This window comes from Pleurodeles waltl, chromosome 1_1 (assembly GCF_031143425.1).
Source record: "Pleurodeles waltl isolate 20211129_DDA chromosome 1_1, aPleWal1.hap1.20221129, whole genome shotgun sequence".
Lineage (NCBI taxonomy): Eukaryota > Metazoa > Chordata > Amphibia > Caudata > Salamandridae > Pleurodeles > Pleurodeles waltl.
Window position 1 is genome coordinate 370,924,641 of NC_090436.1, and position 20,383 is coordinate 370,945,023.

Here is a 20,383-nt window from a genome sequence, read left to right on the forward strand (position 1 = left end):
TGCCTATAGTAAGTTGGTTAATGGAAAAGCTAGGTCTTCAGCTTCTTGTGGAATTCAAGTTGCGAGGAGGAGGCTCTTCTATGGAATGGGAGGCCATTCCAAGCTTTAGCAGCGATGTAAGAGAATGCCTGTCCTCCTGATCTGGCTCTGTTTATGCATGGGATGTGTGCGAGTAGGAGTCCTGTTGAGCAAAGGCATCTGGCTGGTTGATGGAAAGAGATGCATCTTAGTGGAAGGAGTTTCTAAATTTGTTTCCTCATAAAGTTGTTCAGCCTCTTACAGCCCAGATGGTGACGCATCATCTTATTAATCTGACACTGTGCAATGTGTAGTTGCTGTTTGCTGAAGTTGGCAAACAGCTTTTCAGCAAAGACTACTGGCGCCTATGCTTTCTCAAAATGTCATGTACTCACAGCCACCTTAGGCGTACTCGGGGCCAGACTGGGAACCCAAAGCAGCCCTAGCAAATTTTGTCAGACCAGCCCCCATAGGGTGCATAGCGATTGAGTCTGACCACTGCAGTGCAGCTTGGGGTGCTCTCCCCTCTCCAGTGGTGGGAACATTTGGGGAAAAAGTAGCACAAACTGTGCATTTAGCAACAACATTTTTCATTACATATTCAATTTATTGCTTTTTAAAGCCTAGTAAATGATAACCTTACAGTGCACCAGGATACAGCAATCTTTGTTGGGATTCTTCAAGGATTCCCTAACCATCCCCCTCTAACAGTCTCATCCCTCCATAGCCCTCTCTCACTTACCAGCATAGAGTGTTGGAGCACTTTATATCCCACACCCGTACAGAGACAATGAATCACATGTGTAAATCAGTGTACAGAAAATGTAGACAAAAGGAAGTACAAGGTGTTGGATTCACATGTCATCTTTATTGGTACTCATTTTTTAAGCATGCTTGTCATGGGGAACTATAAACTCAGGATTCGGAACGCAACACAGAGGTTAGGGTTAACTTTATTAATAACAATTTATTTCTTCCCAAATTGTTTTTTAGCAAAATTTGGATAATCAAAGACTGGGAAAAACATAGCTTTCTAACCTGTACCATGCACTTTGCGTGCATCTCGTTGATGGCAGTTCATAACTCACTGTGCTAGATTATGATTGTTACCTATGAACTGCACAGTAACAAAAGGAGCTCTGTGACAAAAGCAGTAATCCGCTGAGCAACGCACATAAAATACTGTTCTGTGATCTGCATGGTACATTAACGTTTTGGCAGGCATATTAACCCTCTGCACTATCTTAAATGAAACAAAACTGCCACTAGACAAAACCTCGATCTCTCTCCAGCAGGTATATTAATCACAAGAGGTATCTTGGCACTTTTATTGTTGACTGAAAACTGGTGGATATACATGGAACTCTGCAGTGCTTTTAAAGGTGCTGAGCTGCTACAAACTGTCCCCCAGTAATAAAAGCGCCCCACCCCCACCCTTCCAGCTTCCCGGGGTAACACCTGCTGCTCAGTACGGCCAGTCCACGCTAATGAACCAGTGAAGGTGGAATTTAAAAAATAAAAAAAAGAATGAAATTGTGTTTCATGATTTCCAAGACATGGGTCTACTCTCAGAATTAGTAATACACCTCGCTCTTCCTGGTAAGGCAAAATACTTGTAACCTGATTGTTACTGCACTACTCTTTGAGTTCAAGTACAACACTGTTTGCTAAGGCACACATGTACCAAGAACGTGTGAGCTGTTTTTGGTGTTGTTTTATGGTGTAGTGTCCAATTTGTTCTCTGGATACCTAAATATGATAAGCGACCATGGAAGTGTTCGTGGTATGCCCTCATATTTATTGTAGACACTTGGGAGTAAATTTATTTTAGGACGTTATAGAGGAGGTTGGTTGAGCCTGAGCCAATTGGGTGTTCCACAAGTCATTCATTTCCTATACAACTCTGTATGCTGTTGTTTATACATGTTTGTATCGCTCTTGTACTAATGCTACATTTAGTTGCTTTTCCTTTTCCAAAAATGTTTTTATCTCCATGCCTATACAGAAAAATCAATTTGTGATTTCATGTATAAATATTTGGATCTGTGATATATAATTAGTTCAGATGTCTAGTTTTACTATCAAGTGAGATTAACACGTTCTCTGTCCTAGGTCTCATCTACATACCGTGATATCTCTCTTTCGGAGACACTGCTAGATACATAGATTATAGATACAAAGTGGAGAGAGAGGGCTTTTACAGTGTTGCTGTTTTAGGTGGGCTGTCACTAAAGCTCTGGCATATACATGCTTTGCCAGTGACTTTAAGAAATCCTTTGTGGTAACCTCTCCCCTGTTCCTCATGCACCCCCTGGCTTTCTTTCTCATCCCTGCCCTTCTACCCGTTCAGGATGTGATCCTCACTGATGTTGCTCATGCGTTTGTCTTTGCCAATGCTTGTTGGATCATGCCTCCAGCATTGGCAAAGCATTATTCAGTCAGATACATGAGACAATAAATCATTCAAACATAGCTGCTGAGTGGGCACATTTGCACTACGGACATCTTGTAATGATTTATCATAAACCTTAAAAAAATAAAAGATTATCACTGTGCATGGTCGCATAATTGGTGGTTATCTTATATTTTTTCATAAAGCATAAGAAAACCATTTAAAAGATGCCCATTTGCACATGCTTGTGCCCAGCATGCAGCCATCTTTTAACTATTTTTTTAAGGTTTAGAAAAGAAACATGGCTGGGTGATGGCCGTACAAGCTCCAGTGTGTTCAGCGGCCGATGACGGACAGAATAAATTAATTAGCAGCTATTGTCTTTGCCAAAGCTGGTTTCTTATTATCTTGTAATTAACTACTCGAGTTATTTCTCATTCTTTACAAACTGTTCAGAGTGGAACCTCTGCTGACTTCTGGCTTTCCTACAGTAAGGAGATCACGGTATACTTATGGAAATTCCCTCATTTTTCAACTAAAACAAAGATGTGTCAAATATTGAAGTAATAGTGACTGTGCCGATCAATATGCTGCACATCACTCATAGAATTCTATTTAGGTACTTGAATAATCAGTGATATTCTCACGCAACTCAATGGTGCTAATGTTATGATTATTAAAAGGATGAAAAAGTACATTAGGCCTGTCAGGATTCTGTTGTCACAGTTAGCTGTATGTGCAAAGCGCTGCAAGTATGCCTCCCCCCGGTCAGCACTGATGGTTTGCCTTTATCTGGACCCTGTTCATTACGGGTGTTGCACTACTGGACGTATCTGTGAAGTGTGGGCCTGGGATGTCTATATAGCCACCCAGATGTATTCAAAAATGGCTGTCACGAGCACCACTGTGCTCTAGCTGGCCTGCAGTTTGAAAACAATGCACTGATACGTTAAAGGGAAAAGTATATTGCCATGTAAGCAACCTATTTTTGTATTTTAATAAATCTACCCTAAAGTGTGGCTTGTAGGCTCACAAGTCATCCGTTCCGTTGTGGCCAGTGGCCAATTGTTTGAAACCTTTATGCTCAATTCAAATATTTTCTTTTCTTGGAGATGTTAATTTTAATTTGGAGGATTTAATTCCATGGCCAGCTCGAGTTTTACTCAACTTGCTCAGTCACCTACTCATGTGGCGAACCACTCACCAGATGAGAAGTTCTCAATTATTTGGGAATCTGTGCAGGGGATGTCTCCCAGATTAGCTGGATGGACAACATTATGATGTTTTTTGCATCAGAATTAAAATGCTCCACTCTCAACGAGGGGTGACTAAAGCCCCCGTGTTAAGGCGAGTTTGGAAAAAAGTTACTGAATTAGGTTTTTCACTGTTCATGCCTACCCTGACCTTGCAGTATCTCAATACTCCAAGTGACTCGCGACCTCTTTAAATAGTGTTGTTCCTTTGAAACTTGTTCGGGCCCTTGGTTCTCTGAAAATCACAGGCTAGTGCAGCAGTAGTGTTGTCTACAGGAACCCAAATGCGCTTATCAATGGATCCGCTTGAAAAGACTTAACACTGGTTATTAAAGCAGGACTATAAACATGCTAATTTAAAAGCTAAATCGGAATAGTTCCCTTCTCATATCAAATCTGCTGATAATTCTGCTAAGACACTCTTTGAAATTATCAGTAAAATGTCAAATCTGCCGCACATGTCAGACAGGGTCATGAACTCCAGCCAGGAATTGTGTATTGGTCTCTGGAGGTGTGGTGAGTGGCAGAACTGATTTTAAGCCAGTTTGGTTCAGGCAGTACAATTTTTATTTTTATAAAGTCAACTTTGTGTCTGACCTCAGGATTGTAGGGGTGTTGTCTATAACTGACCACTTTACACGTATTAGCTATTTTGCAGTGGCAGCAACAGATATCAGAAGAAATTACAACCTTTACACTTCCTCTCGTAGATCCCAAATAGGGTTGTCATATGTGGCCCCTAAGTTGCTCTAGGCCATTTGGCATCCAACTCCAGCAGGAAAGAGAACTGGTATGGATCCTGACAGATGGAGGAGACTTAATCTAATCTGGAAGTGGGCTGTGTTTTGGTGGAAGAAGGTTCTATCTCAGGTTGAAGATTTTTTGTATTTTTTTCTGTAAGGCAAAGAGGAGGTGCTGTAAAGGGAGATGGGCATAGGATGAGAAAGTAGCTAAAATAGGATATGTAAATTTCCCTAGTCCCTGGCTAGTGTACAGGATAATACTGGCACCTTAACATCTCTTTAGAACATTTATGGACCTGACAAAAACTTGCATGGAGAAGAAAGCTGTGTTGGAAAAGTGAAGAAACCAACTTCTGCCTCTACCTGGGGACTAGAACTGTCCTCCAAGAATCCATGGACGTCATTTAGGGATTGCCAGGGGTGATCCCTGGCTTGCCCCTTGTAACCCCTGGCACTGCCTTTGCAACACCTGGCCTTAGAGATGGCATAATCACTGCCAGGAATACGAGGTTGGCTTGCATTATCAGTGTCAGGGTCCAACCTTCTTATTTTCCTCTCATTTGTATTCAGTTAATAGTGATTAATGGTCTGTCATTCACTGAGTAATAAAAAGTGAAGCAGTAGGCTTTGGAACAGAACCTTCACTGGAATCTTAGGTAAGTAAAATAAAATGCTTTTAAAAGTATGTTGTGTCAGTGCATGAGGGCGAGAGGGAATTAGGGTGAGCACATGTGTATGTGTGAAAATGTATGTTTGTGTGTGGAATTGTGTGTTTGTGAAAATAAGTAAGAGAAAGTATAAGTTAGTCAGAATAAGAGAAAGTGCAAGAGTGTGAGTCAGGGTGAGAGTGAGTACAAGGGACTGAATGAAAATAATTGAATGCAAATGAGTGTAAGTGTGAGTAAGTGAATGTAAGTGAGCATGAATGAGAAAGTGTTATGCTTGCAAATCTTCTGTTGGACCTGACATGCTTCTTAGTTTATAGAGGCACCCATGGAAAAAATGCTGGCTTTGGCATACTAAAGGCAGTACATGCATATGAGATACCCATTGCAAAATGCAAGTGCTGGCACACTGAAGGTATATCTCGGCACAGGACACACATGAAAAAAATGCAAATACCGGCCCACTGGAACAATTCTTGGCATACCTGGCACTGGTGATAAAGTACTGGTGCTGGCATATTGGAGGACACTCTTCACATATAGTCGAATACAACCGTGGTTTATGTTGGGGGTGCATGTATGCCAAATGCTGTCCCCGACATACTATATGTAATGTTTGACATAAGGGTCACCTATAGCACATGGACAGCAGTACTGGCAAACTTCTGACATATTGTATGTAATGTTTGGACAAAAGGGGCAACATTGTCAAAATCCTGGCCCTAGCAGTAGTGGTAATTGCTGACACACAGGAGCACTGATAGGACATTTTAAAAACATAATGGGGTCAAATGTGGACTGACCGGATTAATTAGCTTTGCACACCATGAAAGGGCTTCAATATTAATGAGTGTCTATTCAGATTCTATAGCCCTTAACATATTGATGTGAAAATTGTGCTTAAAAATCCACCAATACGAGCCCCTTAATTTAAAAATGGTCTCAGGTGAGATAACCCCTCCACCGCGCTGTCTCTAGTAGAATATGTCAGGCTAGCTCACTAATAGGGTAAATGCTCCCTTACCATATCATGACACCACCTTAATATAGATATCTGAAATAGACGTGTATGTGTTGTTATATTAATTGTGTAGTTATTCTGGAATTTCAGTGGTGTCAAATTTTGTGATGTCATCAGGATTAAGGTCAAGCAACATTTCTTCTTGGGAAGATTTAGTGCCGAACGTCATGGTATCACTTCCTGTGATGTCATTAAGGTCAAAGAGTGTATGATGTCTCCTCCTTTACCCCTGGCATTTTGGTGAATTGAACCCCATGCAAGAGTCAGGTGGACTGACTGCCTGTTTGCCTGCCTCAGGGATACAAAAAGCAGGATGACTCCTGATCAATAGAGTGCCCAGCTGTCTACAGAGAACTGAAGTGTGCAGGAGCCCTGACTAGAGAGAGACCTAGTGCTGATAAGCCTGCTTTGAGTTCTTGGGATCTCCAAGACTGACCAGGAAAAAAAACATTTCCAGCAGTTGGAGAAAAACTGGACTTCAACATTTTTCCAACTCGGGAAACACGAAAAGGTGCTAGCCAAAATATTGACAATGTAAATACACATAGATAAGTAAAGGTCTACTATAGCCTTGGAGCCCGCTGTAGCAGGCTCTACCGGCCATGAAAGGCCCCCTTCAGTGTTAAAGGCCCAAGCCTTTAGTATAGGTCTGGACCGGTGGATGACTCGGAAGAACTGCTGTGCTGCTCTGCTGCAAGAACTGTTACTCCACTGCCCTGCTATCTTGCTGCCCTGCTACCTGAGTGAAAAGGACTGGACCTGCAATTTGATCCCTAGACCACTGGAGTGACTCCAAGGGCTAGTTGTATGGCCTCCTGATCAGAGCCCTAGGGACAGAAAAGGCTTGAACCACCTTGAACCCAGAACCTGGATTCTATCGGCTATGAGTCTTGCCCCCCAAGTGATGCCACCCTCTGAAGTGGGCCTTAAAGTGCTCTGCCAGCCTAGCTGTGGTGCAAGCATTACTGAATCTTTGTGGCTCATCCCCTCACAGCCCCGTATTGGAACCACAGGATCTTGCAGCTTTTTTAAACTGTTGCTGCGCAACTCATCCTCTATGCAGGACCTGACATCACAGCCCCCCACAGCTTCCCGGAATTGCCACTGTGAAACAAATCCTCTATGCAAGATCTTGCATTACAATCCATCGAAACCGCTACTGCCCGACACATCCTCCACGCAGGATCTTGCACTGCTCTGCAGCCTGGGGGGCTTAACTTGGTCCCTGTATCTGACCTAGGCTCTGTCACAGTCGGCCTGAACTTGTTGCTTTGTCTTAGTCGGGTGTGGATAGATTGCCACAGTTGGTGCTTTTAGGCACTATTTTCACTAAAATATTTGAAATTGCATAGCACCTGATCTATTGATTGGAATGTTGTCGTTTTGATCTCAAATAATTTATTAAATTCACTCTGCTTTTCTAAGTTGGTGTGGTATTTTTCTGGTGTTGTCTATACACTTTGTTACTGTTTGAAGTGCTGCATGAATGCTTTAAGCATTGCTGCTAAGTTAAGCCTGACTGCTTTCTGCTAAGATACCAGAGGGTTAAGCACGGATTCATTTGGGGTTGGTTGTGACTTCACCCTTACAGGAAATGTGGCCACTGCCTGAGTAGGGTTTCACCCACTGCCCACCGGTCTCCCAACCAGTACCCCAATTTCCTACAGTTGGTAGTGATTGAACTCAACATTTCTTTATCTGGGGATTGCCTACTGCTTGTGTCATTGCTGCCAGGGTTGAGCTGAGTTAAATGTAGTATGCGACTGTAGGTGAACATTGCAATCCTCCTACAATAGTCTACCTATTTTTGTCAGACACTTGCAGTGTTCCCAGCATTATCCTTGCTTACTCAATATGACAATATTAATTTTCTACATGACAATGTCAGACCAGTATATTTCAGTAAGATAGGTGTAGCAATTATAAGATCCACACTTTAAAAAATATAAGAAAACAGTTTCATTGAAATAATGTTGGTTATTTGAAAACAAAGTCTGGTGAGGTTAAAATGCACGTTTTTTTGTGGTTGGTGGAGGTGCAATGGACTTAAACTGAACCTTGGAATACCTCAAAGTGGGAAAAGGTGGTTTTGAAAGGTCAGACAGATGAATGACTTACGCCCCCTTAGACATGTTGTTGTTGCCACGCATTCGCCAAATGTAGTCGTAATATTTTCTAAGAGGCATCTTTCTTCTCTTTTTTCAAGAGCTTTGATCACAAGGCAAACACGTTTTTCTTTGTAGAGGATGTACTCTCCCGGCTCTACTGTTCAGATTGCCGCTCCTAAATGCCCCTCCTTAGGCACATAGAATGCCATACAACAGGGTCTATCTGTGCCAAGTGTCCTCAAATGTTCGCCTTTATTCATTGATTCTCCAGATCTAGGTCAGCGAGTGCTGCCACAACAAGGCTTGAATTACAGCGCCAGCAAAACGCCCACAATTTAAAGTGCTCAAGAGCATGAACTCTCCAGAGCCCTATTTTTTCTAACCACTTGTTAACAAAAGCGTTATAGGCCAAGACGTGTATAATAAACGATCCGATCGATTCCTATAGTCACAGTTATTCCTTTTACACACCACTGCCATCTGTTTAGCTGTTGTATCCATCTCACCCGCCCTTCCTGCAGTGCGTGCAGTGTAATGGCCTGCTGCCTTCACACACGCACCTCAGCAATGCCTGACGCATGACTGACGCCGACTAGTATGTTCATGGACTCTTTTCTGTAAAATACTACACAGTGCATTGTATCTGGGTGTAAAGAAAGGCCAGTGAATCACTTCAGGTTTGCTGCAGCTCTCTTGCTTGCTTGTATCTCACTCTTCAAATGCTTGCGTCATTTTCTTCCACGTAAGGCCTGACCTTTGCCCTGCGCGGGGTCGTGTCTGTGCTGCTTTCCATCTAGTTATTCCTTTTCGTATGTACTCTTCTGGGCCTTCCCTCGTCCATCTGAGTTATTCAGAACACTTGGGATTATTTAAAAGCAGACTCTAGCCCGAACAGGATTTGCTCATTTAATTCTTATTATTTTGTTCTTTCTTATTGTGCAGGGGAGAGACCTTGTATAGACAGAGCTAAGTCATGCATCAAGGAGTTAGGTCGCCCTCGACTTCAGGCGCACAGGGCGGATGCAGCTACCCTGCTGCGAACGGGTTTCCGGTCTTGGAACCTGCGCGCCCACAGCTTCCGCAGCCGCTCCCTTGTTTGTTCATGTCTGTTACCTGCATGTGATAAGCAAACATAAGTTCGCGTGCTCAATGGCAGTTTCTGCAAGTGAATAGTATTAGAAACCCGAAGCCTTCACGAACTCATATATGTATTCATGTTTCTCTAAATAATCCATTATGAAATCTTGCAAGCACCAGCCGTGATTTTGGTTCTTGGGGAAAAACATACTTCGATGCATTACCACAACATGCACGGACTCAACCTCTGAACACAATCCTGTGTCTTATCAATGAAAAGCGAGGGAATTTCGGGGTCCCCGCTGAGAGACCAAAGGAGCATAAATGAGATAAGTTTCAAACCTTATCCTGGAAATCCTCTGCATCGCAAATCTCCACGGGCGTTCATCCGAGAGTGACATTTGGAAGGTTCGTGCAGGTACAACTGACTGGCTCGGTGTGAGAATAGATAAACTCCTACCCAGGGACGGGTGGTGTTATGGGGCGCAGTGGGTGCGCCCTACCACACCGGGGGAGAAACAGAAGGATCAGAAAGAACACCGAGCAGCTAGCAATAAATTGTGCTTGCTGCTCGGTGACAAAGTTGCCTAAATCTTTTTTTTTAGTGGGGAGGGTGCAGGATGGCCCCTGGGTCCTGCGCATGTGTCGACTGGGTGAGGAAACCATCGAACTGCAGGCCTAAGCCAGGGCAGTGAGGACACGCTGTTGGGCATGGTGCGTGCCACTGCCAGAAGTGGATTTTTAGTTTGGGCCTTATTTAGAAGGCCCATGACGGGGTTCAAAGAACTCCATTCATCTAAATGACCGGGGGCAGGATATTCGGAACGGTGAGTGAGTGGGTATGACAGTGACCTATGACCTCCGTCACTTCCACCAGCAACTCCTATTGGTTATGTTCGGATAGGTGGGCTGGGGCATGGGGCAGGAGTCCAGAGGCTTCCTTCAAGTTTAAGCTACGGGTTCATGTGTGTGCCATACCAGTCCCGACACCAGGCCTGCTGGAGAATAAATCAGGTGAGCCTTATGGGGACTTGGGGGGAGCAAAGGGCTTGCCCTGTCTCCCCCCGGGTTTATCGGGCCGGAGTGGAATGCTCCACAGCACGTTTTGTGATTGGGCAGGGCTTCAGGAAGGGGCGGTGGTTTAGGGCAGGGGATAAAAGACAAGGGCTGGGTGTGGGCGGCCTCTTTTGGCCGTTTTGTCACACCCAGTGGGCGTTTTTGTCTTCGTGCCCTCCCGCCCACCCGAATAAATTTAGTTTTTCTTAATGTTTTGTTAAAGGGGGGGGTGGAGGGGGGAATTTGGTTGTCATACATAGCGATTTTGTTTTCATTTAATTGTAAGGTGGCAATGTTGGTTTTAACAGGGCAGGTCTTTTAATTGTAGTTGATCAATTGTATATGGTTATAGCAATTTGTTTGGGGGGGGTTTGGGCTAGCTATTTGTTTTCGCAGCTGATAGTCAGGTCTGGTTTTGGGGTTATGTGCCTTTCGGGGGGGAAGGGGTAGATCAGAAAAGAGGACAGGGCAGGGGGTTTTCACAGACAAGGGTAAATGGAGAACGTCAATGCAGGACAGATTGGTTAATGGGTTAGTCGGGTCAAGGTGGGGATGGGACAAGGGGTAGTGAGGTGGGGTCATTTTAGAGGGAGGGGGAGGTGTTTTTAGGTAATGAATTTGTATTAGTGAGGTTTGGGTAGTTTTGTGAGGCTTCATGCCAAGGTTGTATTTTTACCAGACCTGCTCTATTAAAGCGGCCTTTTACCCCCAAGGAGTGTTGTGGTTATTTCACTCATAAGGCCCGATGTGTTTGGTGTTAACCTTTCTACAGTAGTTTTTCTATTTCTAATACAAAAATAGCCCTATCATGTCTTGTCCCGTGTAGGTGTCTGTTCCAGAGAAAGTCAGCGGCCCCAGTGCCTCCGTCAGCCCCCTGCGTTGTGCTGGTTGGGGTGGCCTCGGTTGTACGTTGCCTAATATCTTTAGATTCCTGCAGCAGAGTTTAGCTCCCCGCAGCCTCGATAAAGTGCTTCAAGAAATAATGAGCTCCAGTTATAAAGGCTCAGCTGAGCAGCAGGGAGAGAGCTGGCCAAGGCAGGCAGCAGCTGACCATTTCATGAAATACACGCCTTAAGACAGACTTCCTAATTGTGGTTCATTCTTCCGAAATAGCGGGGTGAAATTGACTGTCCTCGTTATTCAGGCGCTTAATGTTGATGGAAATAACCCCTCCTAATATGCTGGAATCGACTGCCTCGCAGAGCAGTTAGAACTCGGGAGCACATTTTCACTCAGGAATTTAAAATAGAGGCTAAACCACTGGAAAGTTTATTTGAGTCACTAAGAGCCGAGCGCCCGTGCAACCCTATGGACTCCGCGCACACATCTTATATGCCACTCTCCCTCTGCTGATGTACACCCCATGCTGTTCTGCATGTATGATCACTTTGTAACTACGTGCAGTGAAGGTATGAGAATCTAGTGCCATGCATGGGGACTTCAGGGCTCGATGCTCTGCATTAGATCTTGAAAGAGCTCCCTCACCCAGGTCCAACTTCCTATCTTCCTGGGGTCCACTTAGGGGCATGCTGAACATCGTCACTTGGGTGAAAAGGACTAAAGAAGTACACCTACTCCCTTGCAAGTTTGCATCTGCCAATACCTGTTACCACATGTCTGGGCCTTAATATGACTTCATTGTTGGTTTGATGTGCTTGGCTAGGAGTAATTTTGCAAGCAGACCGGTTTTAGGATTTGGGAAATTTTGACATGTTTCTAATGTTTTCTTCGCACTTGTGCTTTGGAATGTAATCTTTGGATCCACTTTTTTCAACAATTTGTAGTAAATATGTGGTATAAAATCCACCATTTCAATCAATTTTTTCAAAATATTCTTGTGAGGGGAGAACCCACACCCCGCACCCTTCTTTTCCATTTCTGTCTCGCTCATTATCACCAGCTAAAACATCACTTTAAAAATCCACCAGCCGCCACTGCTCCTACCTCTGTTACAGAAAAAATATATGCAGTTAGGTTTTTGGTATCTTTGTCCTTTATCTCTCAGGCATGCGTTTCCTGGTAAATAATAGCTAGTGTGCAGACGTACATATAATATATACAGGGTTAAACTGAATTCTTGTGCGGACATCGACGTGACTGACGTAATACTTCTGAATCACCTTCTTCCTAGCAATAGATACTAAAACAACAGGTAATCTTTAATATCCATCAGAAACCCATGGTTGTTAATCACACAAATCAGAAATATGAAAATAAAATGCAAACATTAAAAAAATAAAACTGACAGAAGTCTAAAATCTTTCAACGAAGTTAAAAAAAAGAGATAAACAATAAATATAAGACATGAATAATGAATCACTATGTGCACTTTGAGGTTTACTGAGTGCAATCTCTCTCTCTTTTCTTTCTCCTGCAGTTTTTTTCTCTCTTTCTTCTGCAGTTTTTTTCTCTTTCTTCACGACCTAGGTCCCTTTTCCCCATTCCCGATCGCACACTTCTTTTGTTTTCGATATTCCGTTCTCTCTTTTACTGTTTTTCGCTTGCTTTCCTTTTCGGTCCACTTTCTCTGTTACCATCTGTGATGAACAGCTTGGTGAATGGCCTGGTTCGGCTAAGATTTTCGTAAGAGCATTTGCTTCTAATGCTGCAAAGTCATTAGTACCCTGTTGGTAGTTTCCCTTTTCTTCTTTTTCCATCTGTACAGATAAACCTTCTCCAGCTCCCCCAGCAGCCTCTGCAAGCCTCTTCCATTACCCCTTTACTCCCTCTCCAGTTCCAGGTACACATGCCACGCCTCCTTTGCGCTTCCATAGGACAGTGTACTCCAGGATTCCTTATGATGTGGTCTTAATTTTTCCATTAATTTTGCATATTTCCGGTGTCCTATAGCTACAAAGCGACATGCTGAACATTATATTTGATATAATAACAATATATAATGGTAATAAATAACATTGTATGCATGGAGTATATTTTTTGCTATATCAATAAAAATATTTTGAAAGCTACTCACTGCCATTCAGGCAAAAGAAGGCACTCACAGCACCCCTTTCCCACAGGTGGTGCCACTGTCTGGCAATATTAGCCGCACATTCCACCTTCCTTGCTGCACCCATATGAGTCACGATATTGTGGATGACGTTTTACCTCTCACATTTCAAGATCAATGCCATGCAGTATAGAATGCAGCGCTCACACCTTAGATCCTTGATGATGGGCCCTAGTCTCCTAACCTTAAACATAAATGGTTTCTTCGTTTTGTATTTCAGAATGGCGGTGGCAATTTTAAAGATTCAGATATGTAATTTATCTTGGAAAGATCAAATCTGCACCCAGGTTTGGGTTGCCTTTCTGAGTGTTGGCCCTTAAGAGGTTTAGGGATGCACATGTCTGATCCAGTTCAAGTTACTGTGGCCCTTGAAACTGATTTGCTGGCAGTATGTTGCACATTTGTTAGTGGTAGCTCTGCCATCACATCACATCACTGTTTTCCAGAAGGGAGACACTTCTTGTTTCTTATATATTCTAGGATGGTACCTGCAGAAGATGCTGGAATGCCTATAAAGTTGTCTGGGTTGAAGTGATTAGTGCCTGGAATTGGAAAACTCCTTAGCCACAAAACTGTCCTCCATTAGGTTAGAATTTTTCCTATCTGGGCCGGGTTCTTAAAGTATTCTGGTGCCACAGGATACTTAACCATAACAGGAATTTCATTGCTGTACTATAAAAGTAGGAATTTAACGTTTAGATCTTAGGTTATGAACTCTAACACAGTGGGTTTCATTTTATTGATGCACCCTGCTTAGTCCCCTGGCATATGTGACAGAACCTGGAAATAGGTGGGGTAAGCTAGAATTGGTTTGTCTGGAAAGACATAAATGTCATGAGAATACAAAATAGTAATATACTAATTCTCACACTAAAACTGTAGTACATTTACTCTATGTTGAGTTGGTTATTTTTCAGAAGATTGGCATTGATAACTGGGTAAAATGGGGGCGAATGCTACTACTGTTATCAGCACAGTAGTGGAGTGAAGAATTTACAGTCAATTCGGTCTCCTGGATAACATAACACAGGGAAAGTTGTTATTCCTGATTATCAACACGGATATTTATGAAAGGATATTTGTCACAGCTCCCAACAAAATCCATAAGTCTTACTAGAATAGCCAAGGTTGAAGAAAGAAACAAAATCGTTCAAAACAAGAAGGTTTTGAAGCATCAGGATCCGCTGAAGAAGAAAATCAGAGAAAATTCAGTCCTTCATGGCAGTATCCAGACTGTACAGATCAAGGCTGGGAAAAGACTGACACTCTGTCACTTACCACCTATCACCTACCACCTACTGTTCCTATCTCAGCAACAGTCCTGCATGTTCTGCTTAGCAATGATTTGCCAGTATGTGGAGGAGTGTTGATGCAGATACCTTTAGTGCCTTGCGGTGTAGGACGTCATTTCTCTTTTATGTTTAGTTGATTCTTGGAAATTTGAGATGTTAGCTGGATTCTCTGGTTGAGGTTAAGGTTAGTAATCACAGCTAAAACCTTTTCTTTTCCTAGTGTAATGACTGCAATTTGTAACCTATTCCTCAAACTAGAAGGATATTGGTACCATATGCACTTTCCCAGAATAGGAATGTCATCACACTGTTATAGAAGTGGAAATTCATTGTGGGTGGTTTTCAGGGATTACATTAGAATCAGGTAGAAGTAGCATTCTTGTTTTTCTCTGGCTAGCATTGCCTTTTTTTTGGTGCACAGCCTACTGGCACAGCACAACTAACCTGGAAACAAAAGGAGGTGTATCATTTCCTCTGTAAAGTGGGCTACAAAATTCCCTTCCTGCCACAGAAAAATGTAAAAGACGACTAGCAATCACTAAAGGGTCTCACTTCTCATCTTTGACACCTATGGAGCTATGCCAGGATGTAGGCCCTAGATTTGCCGGGCTTGACCAATTATTGCCTCGAAAATATTTCTGAATGCAAAAGTTGTCGTTTTGACCGGGCCCCTCCAACAGATGTAATCCAACTGCAGGCATTTGCAGGTTAGAAACACTGACTGCACCCAACAGTAAACTTAACTCGGATAGCATGAACCTCGAGCAGATGTTGATTAGTCTTCTGAATGTCATTTGCCCACTCTTCAGTACTTATCCATTGCTAGTATTGAAAGCAGCACCTTTATGCTTGTGATATTTTCCCCTTTTTGCATAATATCTAGAGTGGTTGTCCTTTTTGTATCACTTCCCCATTCTACTTAAACCACCTACAGTGGAACTTTCTGTTTTTTAGCTATATTGCTAGTCAGTTATACACACGCCACCTTATATGTTATATGACAATTGTATTACTAGTTCAAGCAGCCGCAAGTGGGCCATGTTTCCGCTCATCGACTGTGGTTTGCCTTTGTGAAATCTTCTGTTTTGCCAGCTGGTGAGCTCATCCAAAGTTGATGCTAAACATTATACACTTGTCTGGAGCACAGCATAAGCAAAATAATATTGAACCTGTATTCAATAATTGTATTATAAGACATTTTTTATTCACATGCATATATTTATCCGGCTCATACCACATATGTTACAAGACAACATCCACAAATGGGAAAAACAATGAGACTTTAAGTATTTTCGTAGTGCATACACTACACGTTGCTTAAATGTGGTTGATGCCTCGGTATGATATACAGTCAAGACTGGTCTCTCTCAAGGGCCATTTTTAGTCCTTCAACAAAGTAAATTTTTTGCCTTAGAAGCGAGACCGGGAGTCCATGGAGGTCAATAAATGTATTCATAAACTTTACTCTCATACTTTTAGCTGGATTAATTTCTCCTCAAGGTCAGAGCATTTTTTAGAATTTGAGCAGTTTATTTATATATGACATTAGAGTTGTCTGGCTTCCACCCACTAGCCTATGGGCACTTCCTGAATTCACCTTGAATGCGCTTAAATTGCTTTTTAGGTTTATGTTTTCATTTTTTTCCACTATTATTCTGAGTTGTTTTATTTCCCAGGTAGATAGAATGACAAAGCAGCTTGCCCCTTTCACCAGGAACGATTGGGCTACAGTTGTCGCTTCTTTTTTGCATAGAGTGCTACGCGCTCTTAGAGCAGTTTATCTCTCCACTCAGCCCTTGCCACTGTCTACATGGTGGGCTATTTTGTGGAAGTGAGGCCCGTCCACGCTGGTGGCGTGTTGAAGCCCCGTCCACACCTGGAGTGCTCCCAGTACCAGGAACTCTGGTCCAAATAATAACCAAATGTTTCCCCAGTTCATACATTCTCCTTATGCTCTTAAGTCACTGGCTGACACGAGTAAGACCCGCACTGAGTGTGCCTTTCCCATTTACTCACCTTAAATTCCCTCTCTTGTTGGGTATGTACATTGTGCATCCTCACATGCAGCCCCTCCCCTGTTAGCATTCATTGCACATCCAGAGCCCTTTCACACTTTCTTCTCGCCCAGTTGCTTTCTCAGTAACTGCCGTTCCTCACTTAAGCACTAGGTCGACATCTACGAATTCTGATTTTCTCTTTGTGATACTTGGCATTAGGAGTGCTCTGCTTCTGAAATTGCACTGACTACTCCTCCAAGCTATACAATCTCTCAATTGAAGTGCCAGCACAAACTGAGGGTGGGGGTGTCGCTGTCATTCATAAAACTCAACTTGTTTGTGTTATTCATGAATCTTCTATTCTCTGTGTCTATATTTCTGCTTTAAAATTAACCCAACCTTCTCCTTCTCTGAGGCCCTCACCTAACATCCTCTATTACCAAGTACCAGTTTTGGTGCTACCTTTGCAGAATACCCGTCACCTTATGTCCTCAGAATGGCCCACATTACTGCACTCTGGTATCACAATTTTCATTTAGAAAAAACATCTGATTCCAAATCTGTTAAACTCTCTAGGAGTGCTTGTTCTTCAGAAAAAGTATTTCGCCACACATCAGGCTGGACACATTTTGGGCCCAGTGTCGGTAAATGAGTCTCTCATTGTGTTTCAGTCTACTCCCATGCCATGGACGGACCATTATGTTGTTTATTTCTACATCTTTAAACAAACCTAGTCCTATTAGTAATTCTGTAACCTCATACCCATGCTTGAAACTGTACCATTCCAACAGTAGCTTTTATATGCTGCATATTATAACTTGTACAAAGACATTAATTGAGCTGCAACTGATGTTGACTCTTGGATCTCCTTAGCCATCAACGGCATGGCGCCTTTGAAGACATTGTGGGTCCTGAGAAAAACACTACTGCTCCATGGTTTACTGCCAAACTTCGCAAGGAAAAACATAACTGCAAGGCTCTTGACAGAGCATGGAGAAAGACTTACCACCCTAAGGCCAAATAAAATAAAGAGCACCAATTAAACAATAGCAGTGACTTAATCGCAAATCCCACACATCTTTTCTTTCCACTGAATTTAAAACTGCTCAAAACTCGTCAAAAGAAATGTTTGTAATAGTGAAAAATGTCTTGTCACTTTGGGCCTGTTAAAGTAACCTGGTCACCCTTCCCTTGGAATTGTGGCAATCTGGCTTAACTATCTTTTGAATAAGATTGCTAATTTCCAGTATTTTTTTACTGAACCAAAGTCTGACTCTGGACTTTTATAATCAGACTTGGCTGTCCCCCACTGGTGCATTATTTCCGAATTTGAACCACTCTAAGGATTCCACCAAAGCTGGTTAATTTCAGTAAAATTGAGCCCACTCCTTGATACTTCCCATCCAAGTATCTATACTTTAGTAAAGAATACTCTCGCTCTTCTTTTCCTAGGGATCTCCAGTCTTTCTTTGTCAAGTGATTCATTCTTCAAGCTGGGTGCCTGCTATGGCACTGCCACTCACCAAGAAACCTACGGTAAATGCCAATCTGCTCAGTAGCTATTGCTCTTTTCGCTTCTTTTTTGTGTGTTCTAAAATCTTTAAAAAGTAGGTCAACAAAAAACGTTCCCTTTATCTTAAATCACAGCACCTCTTGGACTATGTTCAATCCAGAGTCCATACAAATAACAGCTTGGAAACCTTCCTACTTTCTATGACTGATGATCTCAGATCCATCTTGGATCTAGGTGGCTTTGTCACATTGGTCTTACTTGGTCATTCCACAACGTTTGATACCATTTCCCACACTATCATCCTTGAACGTCTCTTTCAAAACGATGTCTTCCAGCTAGCTTCAAACTGGCTATGGCCCTCCTTAATAGAGAGAGACCCCAAAGTTTCTCTCTTCCTCCTTTTAAATCCAAAACCACCTCTGCTTTACAATGTATTTCTCCAGGATTAACTTTAAGTTTAACACTCTAACATTTACATCATTCTGCTTTTCACGCAAGTCTCCTCTTTCTGTTTGGAAATCATGTTGTCAGCAGACAACACTGTAATTGTGGAATCATCATCTGATAGCACTACCTTTGTTCAGGAATGCTTTTGTGAGTGCATGATGACCATTGCTACCTGGATGCATTCTAACTATCTAAAGCTTAATACAACATGAAAATTTTGCAATTTGGAAATCAATATTCCATTTGGTCACCTGCTTTTTGGCCACCTGACCTAGAGACACCACTGCTGCTGTTTAATCTGCAAGGAACCTGTGTATACCTTTTGATTATCTCACCTCTGCAGCTCTTATTTTCTAAGTTGCAACCAACTGTTTCAAGAGCCAGTGCATGATAAAGAAAATATTTTCCTGTCTTCTGACCGCCCCCATGAAACCTGTTACTCCCTTATTGTATCTCTGCTTGAGTGTGGCACCTCTCTACACCTATGTCTCTGAGTATTTGACTCATCACTTACAGGTAGTGCAAAACACAGCAGCCCTTTTGATCCTTGATTTGCGTTTCTGCTGATCCATATCTGTGCATCTTAAATGTCGTCATTGGCTCCAAGTCTGCAAACAATCTATCTTTGATGTGTTATGCTTGACATGCATAGCTATCATCAACTGTGGTCCAAAATACCTTAAGCATAAATTTCCCAAATAGATTCATTCTCTCTGCAATCTTCCAATCTTAGCTGATTCAAACTCCTCGCATTAAACACAGTCGTTTGGGAGGTCACTACTTTTCCTTCCTGGTGGTCAAATGCTGAAATAACCTTCCTCCAGATTTATGCAGTGCTTCACCTAACACTACTTAAAATTACTGAAAACCTGACTCTTTCTCAATCCTAGTCTACCAAAGGGATTCTGACCCAGGCAGCTCCATGAGAGCCTTTTATGCGCAACAGTGGGCTCTCCAAAAGTTTTTAAGTATTACGTTTCATTTCATTATTCCAGTCCATAAGAGACATTCCTTTGAATTTCTCTCTACTATGGACATTTTTGTTCTTTGCATAAAGGACGTGTTTCTCCTTTGGAGTGGGACATGAAATTCATGGATGAACAGAAGATGACAAATACATTCTGAAGCTTTACTTCTCGTTGTCCATGCATCTGTTTCATAAGCCCTGTAATGTACCTGTGCCATCCCCAGTGAAACAAACAGCTCGATCTTTTTCCATAAAGTTGCTTCAGATAAGTCATTCCTTATTACACTGTACTACTGGCCAAGCAACTTTACAAGTAATCGTTTAGGTAATACTTAGGAATACTTTGGCCTTAAATATGTATACCAATCATGTCTCATCCACAAACCTCATACTTAAATAAACTTAGATTTTTGGGGAGTGTTGTCCATTAATACCCTTTCCTATTGTCTTTTTTGTGCCAATAAACTATATGTTGCAGACAAGAATCCTTTCATCTCTGGGTCTCAGCCATGTGGCATACTTTACTGTAAGGTGTTTCCATGAGATTCTCTGATGAGTAATGTCTCTTTTTACTGGATTCTGAATGTAATCAAGTGAGTTATTTCTAATTATTGTACATCTTACAGGGCCTACACTAACAATTAAATCCTGTGGGACAAAAGTGAGGTTCTACTTACAGTCTGCATACATTTCCCAGATAGTGGCTGGCTACAGGTATTTGTGTTGTATGTTGAATTCTGCCCTGAATTAATGGACACTCTTTGGTAGAAAGTATATTTTCAATTAGACTTTTTATCCTTGACAGAGAACAACACAAGCAGATT

At 42.3% G+C, this 20,383-nt stretch overlaps 1 protein-coding gene across 5 annotated transcripts in view; it reads left to right on the forward strand.

The window, feature by feature from the left end:
- The window catches only part of MAST4 (microtubule associated serine/threonine kinase family member 4), a 1,720,607-nt gene that overhangs the window by 1,534,766 nt on the left and 165,458 nt on the right, over window positions 1-20,383 (forward strand). The gene's annotated exons all lie outside the window — the stretch shown is intronic.